This window comes from Lepus europaeus, chromosome 3 (assembly GCF_033115175.1).
Source record: "Lepus europaeus isolate LE1 chromosome 3, mLepTim1.pri, whole genome shotgun sequence".
Lineage (NCBI taxonomy): Eukaryota > Metazoa > Chordata > Mammalia > Lagomorpha > Leporidae > Lepus > Lepus europaeus.
In genome coordinates, this window is record NC_084829.1 from 90,774,318 (window position 1) to 90,794,178 (window position 19,861).

A 19,861-nucleotide genomic window follows, 5' to 3' on the forward strand; every position below is an offset into this window, starting at 1 on the left:
AGACTTTCTAAATGAATAAATAGCTGTATAGACAGAATTTCACTAATTAAAAACTTGCTAATACACAGGACAATAAACAACATGAGACTTGGCATACATAATGAATGATGACCAAACAAGAAACAATAACATTTGTTATAAGAGTGTTAAGAATGACTAGAGCGATACAAAAAGCAACACACTCTTAAGAAAATAAGAGCAAAATGAAAGGTTTTGAATTTTGAGTCAAAAAGCCTGTGACTGAGAATATCAATGAGTAACACGTGTAATTTCTTTGAGCTTTAATTTCCTCATAGAATGATTGGTATATCTATCTATCTCATGATATTGGTCTAGAGGTTTAATGACAAAATGTAGGTAAAGTTCCCAGAAAACTGGACTTTCTGGGTGCATATCAGTGTCTGTCTTCCCATGTGTGAAAGACTAGGTTAGATGATGAATCTTGATGAGAGATGCTCTTTTCCAACATGCTGAGTTCAGCTCCTTAAATTTTGGGACATTGAAATTGGCTAGGAGGCCTGTGCTGTGGCGTAGCAGATTAAGCCACCACCTACAGTGTCTGCATCCAAAATGGGCGCCGGTTCCAGTCCCGGCTGCTCCATTTCCAATCTAGCTCTCTGCTATGACCTGGGAAAGTAATAGAAGATGGCCTAAGTTCTTGGGCCCCTGCACCCACTTGGGAGACCCGGAAGAAGCTCCTAGCTCCTGACTTCAGATCAGCTCATCTCTGGCCATTGCAGCCATCTGGGTAGTAAACCAGAGGATGGAAGACCTCTCTCTCTCTCTCTCTTTCTCTCTGCCTTTCCTTCTCTATGTAACTGTGACTTTCAAGTAAAATAAATAAATCTTAAAAAAAAAAAAAAGAAATTGGCTAGGAGATATAACTGGATAGAAGGTATCACTGTATTCATTTATCTTCTAGCCTACAAGAGAAAGAGCAAGAGAGATGCTCCCCTTTTTATTTGCAATTTTTTGTTAAGTTTGAAATAAATCTTTTGAGGTTAGGATGAGGATTTCATCATATTTACAGCTAATTTTGGGAAAATTGATATATTTATAATGTACCCTTTTTCTATCAATAAGTCTTGAGTACCTGTCTCCTTTTTATTTGTCATTTACAAACTTTTTCTTCTTTAGTGAAGTTTAGTAATATTCTTTATAAGCATTTCTTATACAATTAATCCCTATATATTTTAGACCTTTGTTGCTATAGTGACTGACATCTTAGAAATGATTAGGCTTTCAGGGATGCTTTTGTTTTTTCTTATATTTATATTTTAGAGCTGATATGGAGGATTCTCATACTTTACATTATTTAAGTTGAATTTCTTTTTAATTTTTAAAATCGATTATGAAATATTCTGGAAATCTTTTTTTACCAATTATTTCTATATCATGCATGAAGATGACAAGAACATCTAAATTAATGTGGCATGGTAAGTGGAGCTCAGAGGTCTCTTCTGTACTTTTCACATTGAGGAAGTATTGTACATTTAATTTTCTAAAGATGACAGCTTGTTTTTTTTTTTTTTTGTCATTTCTCCAGTGGTAATTTGTTTTTTTTTTTAAATGTGTTAAGTGACTTTTTCATAAAATTTCAATTCCTATTTTGAAACATTTATTGTATATGTATTTGTATATACACATGTGTGTGTATATGTATGTATATATCTATATCTATATCTATATATGTTGGTTATGAAGTACCATCCTTTTAATTACTTTAGAAAAGCATGTCCTAGTACTTCATGTAACCTCAAAAGGGTGATTATATCATAATGTATGTTCATATTTTGTGTTATTTTGTTAGTTCTGAGCTTTAAAGTAAATTTACTATAATAAGAATAATATGAGCTAATGAAACAGTAAAATTGTATTCTATGAGTTATCTTCAAAACGACTATAAAATATATAATATAAAAAAGCTATGCATGAATTTCAAGACCTTTTAGTATCAAAATGAACTTATCTTTTTTTTTATTAAAGATTTATTTATTTACTTGAAAGGCAAAGTTACAGAGAAGCAGAGGTAGAGAGTGAGAAAGAGAGGTCTTCCATCCGCTGGTTCACTCCCCAGATTTCCACGACGGCTGGAGCTGTGTCGATCCAAAGCCAGGAGCCAAGAGCTTCCTCCGGGTTTCCCATGTGGCTGTAGGGCCCCAAGGACTTGAGCCATCTTCTACTGCATTCCCAGGCAATAGCACAGAGCTGGATTGGAAATGGAGCAGCTAGGACTTGAACCTGTGCCCATATGAGATGCCAGCACCACAGGTGGCAGTTTTACCCCCTAAGCCACAGCACTGGCCTTGAACTTAACTTTTAATTTCACTTTCTGTGAACTTTTTGAAATCCCTTCTTAAACTCCATGAAGGCAAAACATTTTCCGTAGTGAACACGACTCAGGGCTTTCAGAGGTATGTATAGATTAGATAAAGCTGCAACAGTCACGTGATGATTTTATTATCAAATTTATTACTTTTTTGTTTAAGAATCAATACCTTGAATATTTGTGGAAGCAAAATGTTTAATTACCTTTTGATGTTGGGTTTCTTTAATAGAAAATTTTATGACATTCTGATTCACTTGGTTTATTGAGCTCATTGTGTTTTACGGAGTTTATTTTTCATTTAATTCCTTGTCAATTTTTTTTTAAAATAATTGTTTATGTACTTTGATACTACATTATTTTTCAGGATCTTAGGATATTAAAATACTTTTCCTTCTGACACTCTATTTATTTTATGTCCTCAAATAATTGATCATTATGATTTTTGTCTTTGCCAATATTTTTATTACTATTTATTTTTTCTCTTCCTTCATAAATTTGTTTTGCTGTTTTCCAAATTTCTTTGATCTAACTTTCATCCATTTTTCTAGTTCAATTTATTTCCTTTTTAAAAATATCTTTTAGTGATACTCTCAGGAAGAACTTCTAAAAGATAAATTTCTCTCTGAAGATGCCCGCATTGCCTCATTGTTTGTCAGCAAAATTTTATCTAGGTACACAATTTTAGGCTCAACACTTCAAATATCATACTGGCCTCAGACTTTATTTTTATTGATTTAAAAAAATATGCTGTCGGACGGCGCCATGGCTTAACAGGCTAATCCTCCGCCTTGCGGCGCCGGCACAGGTTCTAGTCCTGGTCAGGGCGCCGGATTCTATCCCAGTTGCCCCTCTTCCAGGCCAGCGCTCTGCTGTGGCCAGGGAGTACAGTGGAGGATGGCCCAAGTACTTGGGCCCTGCACCCGCATGGGAGACCAGGAGAAGCACCTGGCTCCTGGCTTTGGATCAGCGAGATGCGGCAGCAGTGGCAATTGGAGGGTGAACCAACAGCAAAGGAAGACCTTTCTCTCTGTCTCTCTCTCTCTCACTATCCACTCTGCCTGTCAAAAAAAAAAAAAAAATGCTGTCAATATAATTGTTCTTTATATGAAACCAACCTCTTCCTTCCACTTTTCTCATGTTTTAAACAAATATTTGGATTTTAGTTTATCCTGTAGCTGTCTAACTGTGCTTTGTTAGTTTGAGCACTTTAGTTGGAAGCTACCAGGCATTACTTTTAAAAGTTTATATATCTGTTTGAAAGGCAGAGAGAGAGAGAGGGAGGGAGGGAGAGAGAAGTCTTCTACTCCCTGGTTAACTCCTCAAATACTCACAGAAGCTAAAAGCCAGAGCTGTGAATGCTACCTGTGTCTTCCATGTAGTTGCTAGGTACTCAAGCACCTGAGTCAAAACTGCTGCTTCCCGTGATATGCATTATCAGGAAAGTCAATCAGAAGTGGAGACAGGATTCCACCTTAGGTACAGCAATATGGACTCAGAGTAGCAATAAATAAATTCGTGTTGCTTATCAATTTCTGCTTTTTCAATCTGCTGATCTCTGTCTCAATGAGGTTTTTAATCTGATGGTTATAGTATTTTCTGTATTCTTTATTCTGGCTCAGATTTTCCGTTAGGTTATCTTTCTCATAATTGCACTATTGCCATTATTCCTTTAAAGAAACATTGATAGTGTATTTAAAAATATTTAGTTTTTATAAGAAAACCTAACTCTTTTGACTGGTCTTTTCTGCTACTCTCTTCTGAACTTTCAAATAATTTCATATATGCAGTGATTTATCTACACGAGTTTACTATAGAGATTTCTCTAAGAGCCTTCTGTTCTAGGCTGAAATGAGACTTTGCAGAAGTTGTGACTCTGGGTCTTTCAAGTTCCTGTGAAGGCATAAGGATGAAATTCCCATATGTTTAATTTCCTCATATTGGTTCAGAGCTCCATTACCACAGGTTTGTGGAGAGAGAAAGAGAGAGAGAGAGAGAAAGAGATAGAGAGAGAGAGAGAAAGAGAGAGAGAGAGAGAGAGAGAGAGAGAGAGAGAGAGAGAAATTTCAGGCTTTCCAACAGGAAACTTCCTTGTGCATTGAAAATCACTTTGCATGTTTATTATGGCAGTCATTATTCAGTAGGGGCAGTCCAAGGTGTACCTGATAAGAAAGTGCTGTGGGATCTAGGCATGGGAGGCAAACAACAATAAGTTCCTTATAAGGGTTTGGTGAGATCACACATGGCTTTAAATGTGCCCATTTATGGTATTCATTTCTTAAAGAGGTAGGGAGAAATATGAAAATACAAGAAAACATAACTGATTCCAACTTGTCAAGGATAGGTCAAAGAGTGAGTGTTATTTAATTTAGCAAAATAGTAAGATTTATGAAATAAATACATACACCATTATAAATATATAACAACAAAGCTGATCTTATTTTCTCCATCTTTATTAAAGACATAGCAAGAAGACTTGATCTTTATTTGTGTGGAAAAACAAAAACTGAAACACAACAAACAAAAACTTCACAGTAAGATCATTAATGACAGGAAAAAAGCCAGAGGGCATTACAGAATATTATTTTTTTCAATATCCTCTGGAAGAAGGAAAAATATCACTTTGGTGTTACAGATACAGCCTTTGTAAAGGCAAATCATCTCTTAAAATTTCTTTCAGATGTAGAAATAAACCGGAATAAAATATCTGAGACACATTTTGACATAAGCTAAATGTAAGCTTAGAATAATTTGCTAAATGTCACAAGAGAGAGAAAAATTAGTTAGAATAAATAGCTGCTTTTAAGCTTAACTGTAGTGTTTTCTTGTATCTGCTTAAAAAATTACCCCTGCTAGCTAAGAGAACACATTAAATCAAAAGGATTTAGCATTGTGGTTAATGTCTTGTTCTTTATGATCTGCATGGGTCTAGATATTACAGCACATATTTTACATATGTAATTCTGCTTTGGGACTACTTGAAAACCAACGTACAATATGCTGAATTAATAATGCTTATAAGTGTAATATATATAGGGATAGTTTGAAAAACTCGTGATGAAAGGTGATATATATTTATGAGGTGCCAGATGTTTGCCTTTAAATGTAATTTTTATTAACCCACACTATTGAGATTTGTATTGAAGTGGTCTCTTTGTGGTAGTATATTGTTTAAAATATGTTCTGTGAGACCTAGGCACAATGGGGTGAATAAAAGAATAACTACCTGTCTAAATTTTATGTGTTTTTTGAAATTGGACCATTGGGGTGCATTTTTAATGCAGGTGCTCTGGATTAGACAGAAAACAATAAAAAGAGTTCTATATTTCATACACACTGCAGGTGTGAAAATGTACATATTATTGTTATTTTAAATATTTTCTTTTCTCTTTATTATAGAAGTAATCATGATATCATATGCTTATATATCATGTTTCTTGCAAGGTGTTTGAAACACATTATGGTCATCTATTATTTTATATTTCATAACTTCCCTGGAGGGAAACAAGGACAAGTATTTTCTCCCCATTTTATGGATGAGGTAACTGGCTAGCACATGGATGCACTCCGAATGTTTCCAGAACATTGTCAAGCAACTTGCCAGACTGTCTGTTCTACACTTTCATCTCAAATGTTCAGTGGGCTGTTCTGCTGCTGTTGACCACCAGGGTCACCCCCTGCTCTGGAGTCTTCTCTCCCTAGGTTGGCAACCTCACTCTGGGAAATGCTCATTTCTTCCAAATGATGGAGCCCACACTGAAAATTCTAATGAAAATTTTCTAAACCTTTGATAAAGTAGAAGGTGTACTTAGCAAAGTGACTATTTTCTTTTTCTTTTTTTTAAAAACCTTTATTTAATAAATATAAATTTCCAAAGTACAACTTTTGGATTACAGTGGCTTTTTTCCCCCATAACCTCCCTCCCATCCGCAAACCTCCCATCTCCTGCTCCTTCTCCCATCCTTTACACATCAAGATTCATTTTCAATTATCTTAATATACAGAAGATCAATTTAGTATATACCAAGTAAAGATTTCAACAGTTTGCACCCACACAGAAACACAAAGTATAAAGTACTGTTTGAGTACTAGTTATATCATTAATCCACATAGTACAACACATTAAGAACAGAGATCCTACATGGGGAGTAAGTGCACAGTGATTCCTGTTGTTGATTTAACAATTTGGCACTCTTATTTATGGCATCAGTAATCACCCTAGGCTCTTGTCATGAGTTGCCAAGGCTATGGAAGCCTCTTGAGTTCACCAGCTCCGATCTTATTTAGACAAGGTCATAGTCAAAGTGGAAGTTCTCTCCTCCCTTCAGAGAAAGGTACCTCCTCTTTGATGGCCCATTCTTTCCCCTGGGATCTCACTCACAGAGATCTTTCATTTAGTTTTTTTTTTTTTTTTTTTTTTTGCCAGAGTGTCTTATGCAGACACATCACAGACCCTCCTGTCAACTTGTTTGTTGAATTACTCCTGACCCTGTTCCTTGGGATCATGATGATCCTGCTGTTACCACACCTCCATCTGATGAATGCTTACTCCAGGCTCTAGGGAGAATAGGATGCATTTTCTTATACTAGTCTAAACTCTAACTCCATAGGTGCCAGAATTAACTTTTGTCACGTTGGGTATTTTCATTTCTCTTAAAGGAAATATTCCCCATCTACAGGAGCGTGCTCCGTTGTATGACCATCACACTAGATTTCTATAATAAATTCACTGTGTCTGCCTTATTTGGTCTTGAGGAGCATTATGCATGTGGCAGAAACAGCCTGGCCAGCTGGGCTTGCACCTAATTCTATTCTACCTCATTAGGGAATTGGTATATCCTGGTGTTCAGTTTTACTCAAGTCTCCTTGTTTTTGTAATATATACTCCTAGAGTACATGATAACAAACTCCTTACTAGACTATAAAGCTCTAAGGCCCCTCTACATACTGGAATGTGTTTGAGTCCTGTGGGTAAGTATTATATTCATTCACTTCATTATTGATTAATTGATCAAGCATTTACTTAAATATTTGGCTGTGAATGTGACAGTAGAGTCACACCCCAAAAACAGATTAGAAAGCTCCTTGTTCTCAGTCACCTTACAGTGTAGGTAAAGTAAACAATTACTTATTATCAAATTTTTCCCATTTTAAAAAGTCCTCCAGTTTCTTTCCACAGATTAGTTCTTCTCTGGTATCCAGATGGTATCCAGTGGGACTATTTTTTTAAATTAATTAATTAATTTGAGAGAGAGAGAGAGAGAGAGAGAGAGAGAGAGAGAGTGCTAGTTCATCTGCTAGCTCACTCCCCATATCCCAAATGACTGCAATGGCCAGGGCTGGGCCAGGCTGAAACCAGGAGCCAAGAAGTTCATCGCAGTCTCCCACATTGGCAGCAGAGACCCAAGTACTTGGGACATTTTCCACTGCCTTCCCAGGCATCAGCAGGGAGCTGGATCAGAAGTGGAGCATTCAGGACATGAACTGCTGATCATACGAAATGCCAGCATTATCAGGCAGCAGTTTAACCCACCAAGCCACAACCCTGGCCCTTAGTGCTCCTATTTAATCAGGTGTTCCAATAAGAAACAGATATACTGGTGTCCTTGATGGTTCTCTATTTCTCACTCTCTCACCTTGTCCCCTCTCTGAGAAAGCTGAAAGGCATGCTTTTAAAAATCTTTTTACTCATGTAATGATTCATTGCACTACTTGTTCCAACTTACACAGGCACATAGTGAGGATAGGAGTATAGGCATGTTGCAATTGCACATTTTTCTAAAGAAAGATGAAATTTTTTTGATGATTAGCCTCATCAGTAAACTGAAAATGAACAATAACTAATAATTACATGAAGTAAAAACCAAGATCCTTCTATGGGAATTCTCAGGGACTACTCAGTGGGAAAAGGGTTTTCCAATGGCACCACCTTTCATTTTCTACAAATAGAACCATGCGATTGACCATGAACATGTGTGAACATGTTTGTTTTAGGGGCTGTGTTTGATACAATACTTAGGACGCCACCTGAGCATCTGCATTTCATAACATAATGCCTGGGTTCAAATTGAAGTTCTGCTCTCAATTCCAGGTTCCTGCTAATGTGCACCTTGGGTAGCAGCAGGTGATGGCTCAAATAATTATGTCCCTACTACTCACATGGGAAACTTGGATTGAGTTCCTGACTCCTGGTGTCAGTTTAACTTCACCCCAGCTATCACAGGCATTTAGGGAGTGAGCCAGCGGATGTGAGATCTCTTCTGCCTCTCTCTGCCTTTTGATTAAGTCAATTAATTAGTTTAAAAATATATTTTCAATTTTGGAATATTAGCTAACTTAATAGTTTATTGAACACTATGCAACATATCAGAATCAAAATCATCATACTGTGCCTCATAAATATGCACAATTTTTGCATTAGTTAAATTTTTAAAAAATATTTTTTAAAATTGCATAAAATAATTAGAGCAAAAGTATTTAAAATTGGAGGTTTCTGAATCTGTGAAATAATTACATCTTAAAATATTAGTAAGTATGATTTTTTTTGACAGGCAGAGTGGACAGTGAGAGAGAGAGACAGAGAGAAAGGCCTTCCTTTACCATTGGTTCACCCTCCAATGGCCGCTGCGGCCGGTGCGCTGTGCTGATCTGAAGCCAGGAGCCAGGTGCTTCTCCTGGTCTCCCATGTGGGTGCAGGCCCAAGGACTTGGGCCATCCTCCACTGCACTCCCGGGCCATAGCAGAGAGTTGGCCTGGAAGAGGGGCAACTGGGACAGAATCCGGTGCCCCGACCAGGACTAGAACCCAGGGTGCCAGCGCCGCAAGGCGGAGGATTAGCCTATTGAGTCATGGCACCGGCCCAGCAAGTATGATTTTTAAAAATTGTCTCTTATTTTTTATGAGTCTTTATTAACAGTTTTTTTTTTTAAATGAAAACTCATTCCAAACACTTGAGCATACATACAGGGAATATCTTTGACACTATAGCCAAAAGCATAAAAGCTGAAACAACAACACAGATAAAATGGAGTACTGCCAAACCAAAGCTGTCTAGTCCAAAAAATTATTCCTCCCTCATTTTGAAATTAATTCATTAATACTTTGGTTTTTTGTTTATTGTTACATTTTGTGATGGGAGTATTAACTAGGTAGTGTTATCATGCTTCTTCATTTGGGAGATCTAGGACTGCAGAGAAAAAGTATATTAAAAAAATGACTCCTTTAAGGTGCTAGAGATATAACAAGGCATTAATAATTGTTGAACCAAGATCCAGGTATAGGTAGGACCCCCAGTAATTAAGCCTAACAACTGGGACTGCTTTTCTCTTAGGATTAGGGGCATTTGTAGAGTCTGTTAGACATAATTTCATCAGACCTTTTGCTAAATTTGCAATGCCAAAGAAGAGAACTTGAAGTCTATGCTGGCAAAAATCAGAGGACCGTAGCAAATAATTTCCTGTAATTTAGAGCTGCCAAAGGGCTACACTTCAGAAGAGAAGACAAATCAGAAACGAATTATAAGTATCCTGACTTTCACAGCAATTGAAGCCCAGCTTTGAACCTTCTCAATATCAGTAACAGGGTTAAGATGATCGTCAATTCCTATTGCATCTTGATACTGGCCTAAATCAAATAGAAGTCTTCAGACTGTTTCACCTTTGGGTAAGAGAAAACATTTCAGTGCATACCAAAAAATTTGAAAACTCACACAAGTTACAAAAATGCATATTCAAAGTTATCAGAGAACCCCTGAAGCCACAAGGACTAAAAGGCCAGAAAAAGGATAAATTTAGAGAGAGCTTAGTATCTGCAACTATTTATTGGTCCTGTGTTTGAGACAAGAGCTGAAGCACCTGCCATATAAGCTCACACACAATCCAACTGCAAGAGGACAGAATGGGAGAGGGCAGGTGCAGGGATCACATAGGACTGGACTGACATAATTGGTGGTTTCAGGAAACTCACTCAAGTGATTGGTCTCCCTCTCAATGTATTCCCTGAATTCCAAAGCTGCAGAGAAGTGGGGGCCAAAGAATTAAGACAAAGACTAAAATGCCTAAAATTGAAGGAATATTATGGAAACATTGTTGAAAAATTAGCACATTCAAGGTAATGAATTTGTCAACTACATATTCCTTCATTGTATCTGTGTAAAATACTCAATATGAGATCTTCTTTTTAAATAAATATTTAGGTAATAAAAGAATATTATTGAATATTGACACCAGGCTGTATATCAGATATATTTAACTAATTCAGTTTGTTACAGTAAGTAATATAATGCACATTGCCATAGGGCTAGGAATGAATATATACATGAAATGTAATTGAAAGACCAGAAACACATCACATCATATAGCTACTTGATGGATGACATACTCTCATGCTATTGGCCAAATAAGGTTTTTTCAATAAATTATCTGTGTAAACTGTATATGTATATAGAAAAATTAAATTTGACCCTTACCTTGTATTTATATAAAAATCAATTCCTAGATGGTAGACAATGTTATTGGGGGTTAAGTTGTGGCTTGGGACACCTGTATCCCTTGTTGGAATGCCTGGCATCTCACATCCCTACTTCTTTCTTTTTTTAACCTTAAATTTTATTTACTGATTTTTTTGAGATAGCATTTTTTTATTTATTTGTTTTTTATTTTTGACAGGCAGAGTGGGCAGTGAGAGAGAGAGACAGAGAGAAAGGTCCTCCCTTTGCCGTTGGTTCACCCTCCAATGGCCGCCGCGACCGGCGTGCTGCAGCCGGCGCACTGTGCTGATCCGAAGGCAGGAGCCAGGTGCTTCTCCTGGTCTCCCATGGGGTGCAGGGCCCAAGCACTTGGGCCATCCTCCACTGCACTCCCGGGCCACAGCAGAGAGCTGGCCTGAAAGAGGGGCAACCGGGACAGAATCCGGTGCCCCGACCGGGTCTAGAACCCGGTGTGCCGGCACCGCTAGGCGGAGGATTAGCCTGTTGAGCCACGGCGCCAGCCAAGATAACATGTTTTAATTTACATTATAGTCAAGGGTTAATGGCTCTACAAAATAAAATTTAACAAATAAAAGGTAAAAAGACCATACTCCAGCAGCAAAATAGGCAAGGGACTATAAGACATAACTATATGAAAAGATGTCCAACTTTACTCATGTAAATTATAATTTAAAATCATCATAAAATCATTAAAACCATAGTAGTGTACAACTCCTGTTAATTTGTTTGAAAAAATATCTAAAACAAAATTTGAGAAGACAGTGTATTTGCCACAAAACTGACACACATGACTATTTCTTTTTGTCTTTTAATTTTAGATCCCATATATAAAGAACATACAGTGTTCATCTTGCTGTATCTGGCTTATTTCACTCAACATGATAACTTCCAGTTACAACCACTTTGCTGCAAATTTTCATTCTTTTTTGTAGCTGAATAATATTCAGTATATTTGTGTGTATGCAAAATGACATTTGGTTTATCCATTCATGCATGCTACTTTTCTGACAAAGGATTAATATCAATAATATATCAGCAACTCAAAAAAAGAAAAAAAACTCAACAACAAAAGCAATCAATCCAGTTAAGAAATGGGTGAAGAACCTGAACAGACAATTTTCAAAAGAAGAAATACAAATGGTCATAAACTTATAAAAAAGATTCACCGTTGCCTTTGATCTAAGTTCCTGCTAATGTGTCTGGGAGGTAACAGATACTTCAAACACTTGGGTTCCTGCCACCCACATATGATACCCTGATGGAGCTCCTAGTTCCTCGATTCAGCATGGCCCAGTCCCAGCTGTTGAAGCCTGGAAGTAAACCAGTAGAAGAAAGAAGGAAGATCTCTGTCTTTCAAACAAAAATAAAAATAAAAAATTAGTAGCTTAAAAAATAAAATATTTATTGTATCTATTGCTACATATTGGGAATCAACCACCACTTAGCTTAGCACTCACTATTTTTCCAAAGACTGATAATAAGGTTTCACAAAGGACAATAGTTGGCCTGTGTCATGGCTCACTAGGCTAATCCTCTGCCTGCTGCGCCAGCACCCTGGGTTCTAGTCCCGGTTGGGGCGCCGAATTCTGTCCTGGTTGCGCCTCTTCCAGTCCAGCTCTCTGCTGTGGCCTGGGAAGGCAGTGGAGGATGTCTCAAGTGCTTGGGCCCTGCAACCGCATGGGAGACCAGGAGGAAGCACCTGGCTCTTGGCTTCGGATCGGTGCAGAGCACCGGCTGTAGCAGCCATTTGGGGAGTGAAACAACAGAAGGAAGACCTTTCTCTCTGTCTCTCCCTCTCTCACTGTCTAACTCTGCCTGTCAAAAACAAACAAACAAACAAAGAAAAAAAAAAAAAACCACAAAGGACAATAGTCATCTCAAGCCTCTACTGGAGCCAAAGTTTCTTATTCCGTAATCACTATTGTGATTTTAGAAGGTGTCAAGGAAACCTACTTCTAAGCTTGCTCTTAAGTGTATCTCCCCGAGATTGCCTCATGATAATATAACTGTCTTCCCTGCAGTGTGATTTAAGGGAAATTAATAGAGAGGACACTAAGAGGGAAGACAATGAACTGACATGCCATTGTCAAATAATTTCTCTCATGAGATAGAGATATCTTATCTGCTGGTTCACTCTCCAAATGCCAGCATCAGCCAGGGCTGGGTCAGGCCAAATCCAGGAACCAAGAATTCCATCTAGGTATACTTGGTGGGTGGCAAGAACCCAAGTACTTGAACCATCACTTGCTGATCTCCCATATGGCATTAGCAGAAGCTGAATTGGGAGCAAAATAGCTGACTCAAACCAGGAGCTCCAGCATAGAATGTAGGTGTCCCAAGCAGCGGCTTAATCCCCTGCACCTTGTGCCCATCCTGCTAATAAGTATTTCAATTGCCAGTAGACAATTTTTACCTAACAGAATATCAAATGTCAAGTTTTTACAAATGTCACTCTCCACATGAGCCCAATAACTTTCCCAATCACATAACTTAATTATATTTTCTAAATTTCATCATACAAATAAGTTCTTTCAAAATTTCCTGGAAATTTGCACCATTGATTTGTGTGGAAAAAGAGAAACTATTTTGTCATTCATAAATAGTGACAAAGAAAGCATTTTCATGAGTACTTCAAACTTAATATAGTGCTTTTACTTGAAATATAAACAGTGCATAAGATAATAGAAAAATCAAGCATTAAGTATGTACTAGTCATCTGATCACAATACACACAGGTAAATAGATCATTTCATGGATATGGGATGAACTTCCATCTAAATGTACTGCTTTAGCTTCCATCTAAATGTACTGATCACTCATTCCTTGACAAAGCTGACAGTAGCACAGCCCAGTCAGTCACCTTGCTCTTTATCATGGAAGAGAGCACAGATTGAACCTGGTATGAACCACTTCTGTCACTTCTCCTCAAGGGGATAATTCCAGAGGGAGCTCAAAAAAAGGTTCAGAAGGACCAAGGGAAAGCACAGTGTTTCTTGGATCTATAACTGCTTATTATAAGTTAAAACATTCCAGGATGATCTATATCTATATATGTAACTATCTACAAAACTTGATTTTTAAAAGCATAGGGTGAGAAGGATGACTATGTTCCTAAATCTGTACATGTGAAATACATGAAACTTGTGTAACAAATAACATTTTTAAAAAGCATATATTATATAATGGTTGCTGTGGATTCATTCTGAGAGGACAAACGGTGGGGGTAAGAGGTGTGGAGTCACCACACAGACACCGGGAGTCAGGTGAAAGCAGGCCAGAGGCGAGCAGCTTGCAGACTCATTTATTTCAGTTGGTACAGTAGCTTATATAGCCGAGGCAGCCAATCTGTCAAGGGGCGGTTTATGCCCTAACCAATCACAGCCTGTTGCCAGGCAGGCTCCATTGTCATGTGGTTTCCGAAGCCATCCAATCACAGCCTGAAGCCAGGCAGGCTCCGTTGGCCAGGGGCCATCTTGGCATGGCCTTCTCATTCCACTACATATAATGAAATGTAAAGCCTCAGATTTTAAGGAGAATTTTCATAATAATAGTAACAAAGATAACAGGTTCAGTTATTACCTATTGACTTACTTTTCCTCTTAACACCAAACCCACTCTTTTTCTATATCATGATGCTGAGGTGGAGACTTTGCAAACCATATTGTCAATTGCTCTCTGAGGGACTCCAGCAGTAGGGGACAAGAGAAGGGAATGGGAAAGGAAACAGACCTGTTCTGTTTTCTTTCCTGGCTTATCTTAATGGTATGGCCCCAGAAATAACCCTTAACCTTGGCAGAGGCAATTGGTTTCAGTGTCCAGATTCTGTTATTAGGCTGTTTCCTAATAGCCATAGGTATTCCTTGTATGCCACTGCCCCAGAGGCTTGAGCTGAGGTTTGTGGGGACAATCATTCACCTCCTCTCATTATCCTCCCCCACCAATTCCTAGAGGTGGTTACTGCTTCCAGCAGAAGCTATCTCGGTATTACTTCAATATTTCCTGCTTACTTTTCCATCTCTTAAATGTATGCTTAATTTTTATACTGATTTCTCTATATTGAAATGCCGGATATGATTCATGATTTTTAGATTGTACTTCCACTGGTATAGGAGTCTAGACTAAGTAATTTGATTATTTAAAAACTGTGTTGTAGCCATGTTTGAGTTCATATCCTGATTTACTGAAGAGGAAGATCTTCTTCCTCGCTTATTAATTAATTTATTTATCCTACTTTCCTCTGCTTTTTAAAAAATGATGCAATAATTTATTTGAAAAGCAAAGAGAGAGTGACAGAGAGAGAGAGGGAGAGACAGAGAGAGAGAGAGAGAGAATCTTTTATCTGCTTATTCACTCTTCAAATGCCTGCCACAGATGAGTGCGGGTCAGGTTGAAGCCAGGAGTGAGGAACTCCATCATATCTCCCATCTGGAAGTAAGGAACCCAGGTACTTGGACCATCACCCACTGCCTTTTAGGCACATTGGTAGGAAGCCAGATTGAAAGCCAAGTTGGAACTTGAACCAGGCCCTCAGATGTGAGCATCTGGTATGAGTATCCCGAGCAATGGCTTAACCTGTTGTGCTAAAACACCTGCTTCTCCTTTTGTTTTGATAACTTTCTTTCTTATCAATTTATCTTTATTTCTTCACATACATTTTAAAGTAATTTTAGAAATTTGTCTCTATATGTCAGAGGAGACATGCTTAAGAAATTATTATAATAGCACAATGTCAAGTTTAAAGTGAAAGCACAATTTTGGAAGGCAAGGCCTTGAGATGTAGTTTATCTAGAGAACACTTAGCTCAAAGTTTTTCTGAATCATGCTTATCCTGTAAAGGAGACAAGTGACTGCACAGAGTGGCTATTTTAATACATCACGTATAAAAGTGGAGCATGCCCTTAAGTTATGGATGTGGAAGAACTTTGAGCATACTCTCCTTAGACCATAGGCAAACATGTATGAACACCTCTTGAAGAATCAACTAGGAAATATGATTCAGCTATATGAGAGATAAATGATGAAGCTTTATCAGCTGTTCTGTTGATGAACATATAACATAATCAACTTTATTCCTGAGACTAAATTATGGGTGTAAAGATACAAAAGTATATGATAATGTAGAAGGAGTGCCACTATCAAATATAAGAAGAGAATGGGAAAGTAGAATAACCTCCCTGATTGGCCCACAGGTATAAACTGCAATTAAGTGGAAATGAGTTAAAATGCAACGCAGGGGGAGTAAAGGACCTTATTGTGGCTCAGTAGTGCTAAAAAGGGAGGGAATTACAGATTGTCTATTAAGAAATTAGCATAAATATGTCCCATAAAATAACAGCATATGCATTCCTAGAATCAGAAAGAATACACATGGAGAAAGCTTTAGAGAGGTTTTTTGCATGTATGTGTTTTCTTATGTGTATAAATATATGACAGAACTGACACCAGCTTATCCCATTAAAGGAAGTGGATTCATAGAAAAGTGGCTGTTTACAGATTTAAGACACAAAATGAACAAAACATGCTCAGATCATCTTTTTATGCCAGAAAACAAATAAACAATCAAAAGCTAATAAAATGTGGTCAAATGAAAATGATTCAGAGAACTAGAAAGGGATATCAGTTGCCAAATATGAGAAAATTTGGATCTCAAAAAATGGCTACAATTGAACAATATATACTCAGCATATAAAAACCATGAATTATCTAGGTTGTATAGAATAATTTTGATTAATGTTAAATCATGCTATGCTTCTTTTGCTCCCATTTATAATGAGATTGTTTTGAGTGATTTATCATTATATCTTTTTCTATTTCTAATATATGATTAGAATTTCTTTTATAAACTTAGTGATGATTTTTGTCATTTCATAAAAAATTTATAAATTAACTAGCATGTTTAATTTTATTTAATTTGAGCAAGAAATAAAATGGATTCTAGTAATACATTTGTTGAATGAAACTATCTATTTACTCTCATAATAAGTACGAGTTAGTACCTGTCCTGTAAAGTAAGAAGCATCTCACCACAAAACTCTATAGTCAGGAGGGTGCCTTGTGACCAAGAATGTTAGTCTCTGCTTGTGATCCCATCTTCCCTTTTTTTTTTCTTAAATGTTTTTAAAATTTTATCTATGTTATATATAAGTTTCAAGTATTTCATATATACAGATTTAGGAATATAGTGATACTTTCCTCCCTCCCACCCACACTGCCACCCTTCTTCCTCCTTTCTCTCCCATTCTCACTCTTAATTTTCACAGAGATCTACTTTCAGTTAGTTTAGTGATTGTAAGGTTAACCCTACACTAAGTGAAAGAGTTCAACAAATAGTATGAAGAAAAGCACTGTTCCTCAACAGAGGAGAAAAGGGCTATAAACAATCATTGAATCTCAAAATGTCCATTTCATTTCAATGCATTACATTTCAGGTGCTTATATTAGTTACCCCAGATCAGGGAAAATATATGATATCTGTCCTTTTGAGACTAGCTTATTTCACTAAGTATAATGATTTCAGTTAAATCCCTTTTGTTGCAGAAGATGGGATTTCATTTTTTTTTTTTTTTACAATTGAGTAGTACTCCATAGTGTATATATACCATAATTTCTTTATCTAATCTTCAGTTGATGGACATTGGATTGACTCTATACCCTGGCTATTATGGATTGACCTGCAATGAACATGGAGTTACAGTTAACTCTTTCACATGCTAATTTATTTTGGTTTGGCTAATATCCCAGAAGTGACATTGCTGGATCATTTGGTAGGTCTATATTCAGATTTCTGAGCAGTCTCCATACTGTCTTCCACAGTGGCTGAACAAGTTTACATTCCCAAGAACAGTTTCAGAGTGCCTGTGATTGAGTCTTGCCTCAGCTTCTTATTCGGCTTCCTGCTAATGAGATTCAGAGGCAGAAGATGATGACTTAAGTACTTGAGTCCTGCCACTAAATGGGAAAAATGGGTGGACTTCCTGGTTCCTGTCATTGGCCTATTGCAACCTGGGCTGTTGTGGGCATTTGGGGAGTGAACCAGCAAATGGAAGATACATCTCTCTCTCTCTCTCTCTCTCTCACTCTCTCTCTCTCTTTCTCACTCTCTTCCTCTTCCTCTCACTCTCACTCTGTCTTTCAAATAAATATAAACCAATAAAGAAGCATTAAAACCTGTCTGAACTAGAAGTCTTTTTGTCACTGTTTTCTGGATTTTGGCCTGTTCATATTACTTCTTTTTATGTACTTTACTATTTAGATGTTCATATATTGTTAAAATCAATACAGATACTACATTTGGTGAAAATAAAAAAAAAAAAAACTATGGTTTTATTTATTTTCACTTTTCAGTGACTGATCCAAAATAGATTATATTTTAATTTCATTTTAACAGAGACATTTTGATTTATTTGATTCATTTCATTATTATCATACAAAATACTGCCAATTATTGTCAGTATGATTTATTTTGCACCCAGTTATAAATTGTACAATAGTAAGGTAAAAAGGTTGAGTGGTGGAAGTGTTATAAAATACAACTATTTTTCCTTGGCTCAAAAGCACTGTAAGTAATTGAATAATGGCAACTTTAAAGAGAAAATATACGTGAATCTCTTGTAATATTTGATATTTGGGTCTTTTTTTTTTGAAATTCCTCTTTAAGAGTCTTTGAACAAGTAAGGGAAAGCAGTCAAAAAGAGAAATGAAATAGAATATGTTTATTATTCTTTAAAAATATTTATTTACTTGAATGTCAGAGTTACAGAAGGAGAGAGAGAGACAGAGAGAAAGAGAGATCTTCCACACACTGGTTCTCTACCCCTTGACTGCAAATGCTGGGGCTGAGTCAGGTGGAAGCCAGGAGCCAGGAGCTTCATCCAGGTCTCCCACATGGGTGGCAGGGGCCCAAGCATTTGGGCCATCTTCCGCTGCTTTTCCCAGACCATCAGTAGAGAGCTGGATCAGAAGTTAAGAGGCTGGAAATTGAACTAGTGCTAATATGGGATGCTGGCATCAGAGTTGTGGCTTTATCCACTGCGCCGCAATGCTGGCCCCTATTATTCTTTCAATAAAACCAAGTATGTTTGATCTGAGGGAGTAAGCCTATATACATGTATTCTCTGCTCCATCGATAAGATATTTATTTACAAATTATATTTTTCACAGGGAATTTAACTGAGTTGGAAACTCCTTGTGAAAGAGAATTTTGTAATGGTTATATATTGTAGAACAGAATTATATTCCGCATCTGATTCCATATCAGTATCACACCAGGAAGGGACTAGCAAATAGGAGATAGAGGGAAGGGTAGAAATTTGGATAAAGCACGCCATAACAGAGTTAGATATAAGTAATAGTTTTTAGTGTTTCACAGCACAGTGGGGTGAGTATAATATATTATATGCTGTATGAAGAAGTGAAGTAGAGGAGCTCCAAACATGGAGAAAAGGTGGAGAGCTAGAAATGCTGATTGTGTGATTTGATCAGTTTAAGCTACATGCATATATTGTAATATTGCACTCATGTTGTTAAGAAGTGCAAATTTTACCTGTTAACACACTTTTAAAAGAGTAAAATAAAGATTGACATCATAGATTGTCAGTCTTGTAGGAATCACAATATCTTCATTATTCCTTTTTAAATTTATAATAACTTTAATGACTACACATACATTAGAAACTCAGTAAAACATTGAAACGTATATAGTAGAAACATGTCTCATAAGTGCTGGGGGTTCACTGAAGTCCCTGGTCTATCTTAGGGATATAATAGACACTTAACTAACATTTGATGATAATCTAATTTTATTATCAATTTTTAAATATTTACTGGAATAATTTAGTCTTTTGACAACCAAATGAAAACGAATATTTTCCATTTATTTTGTCTTCAAATATCTTCACAGTCACCTCAGCATCAGATGCTTCTCCTTTGGTACTTCTCGGAATACACTGTTAATATGAATGTGCCTACAACAATGTTTACTCACCTCCATCTATTACTTTCTGACATTGCCTTTTGATCCATTCAACTCTGGTAACTATTATCACATT

The 19,861-nt window shown here is 36.9% G+C and overlaps 1 non-coding gene across 1 annotated transcript; it reads left to right on the top strand.

The window, feature by feature from the left end:
* The first annotated feature begins 847 nt into the window (after nt 1-847).
* LOC133757249 (small nucleolar RNA SNORA36 family) lies at nt 848-931 on the top strand. Its single transcript, XR_009865622.1, has one exon. It is a non-coding gene; the product is annotated as a small nucleolar RNA SNORA36 family (small nucleolar RNA).
* The last annotated feature ends 18,930 nt before the right edge of the window (nt 932-19,861 follow it).